This window comes from Montipora capricornis, chromosome 9, assembly GCF_036669925.1.
Source record: "Montipora capricornis isolate CH-2021 chromosome 9, ASM3666992v2, whole genome shotgun sequence".
NCBI lineage: Eukaryota > Metazoa > Cnidaria > Anthozoa > Scleractinia > Acroporidae > Montipora > Montipora capricornis.
Window position 1 is genome coordinate 38,880,495 of NC_090891.1, and position 521 is coordinate 38,881,015.

Below are 521 nucleotides of genomic sequence, written 5' to 3' on the forward strand. Positions count from 1 at the left end.
AGCTACAAGTAAACATTGCTGATCAGTAGAAAATAAAGCTGTTTCGTCTTATATTTTGATCCAAGACGCTAAAATTAAAATGCCGTTGTGATGATGATAATAACGAAAGAACAAGGACAACGACTGAAATCAGATCAAGGGCAACGACTGACATTATTGCAGTAGCCATTAATGTAGAAAGAACTACCATAACCTCCCAAAGCATTGCCCTGACTCTTAGATCTCTCTCCTCTCTGGAGCATGCTCATCGAGTACTACATTAATACATGCTTAATAAAATGCCGGAATTTATCTGATCAAAGGTTCATCCATGGGTTTGATTTTGGGCTTGTTCCTAATTTTTGAGCTTCTTTTAGTGAAAATTGTGACTGTTGATGATACAAATGAAAATTTTCCGCATAAACATTCTGGATATATTTCAAGCGCTTTTCAGTAACGAAAGCACACCGGCGAGGACGAATTAATTCTAATTTTATCTCCTAGTGACCAATGTTCCAAAGTCTTTGCTGGATAGTTTGACT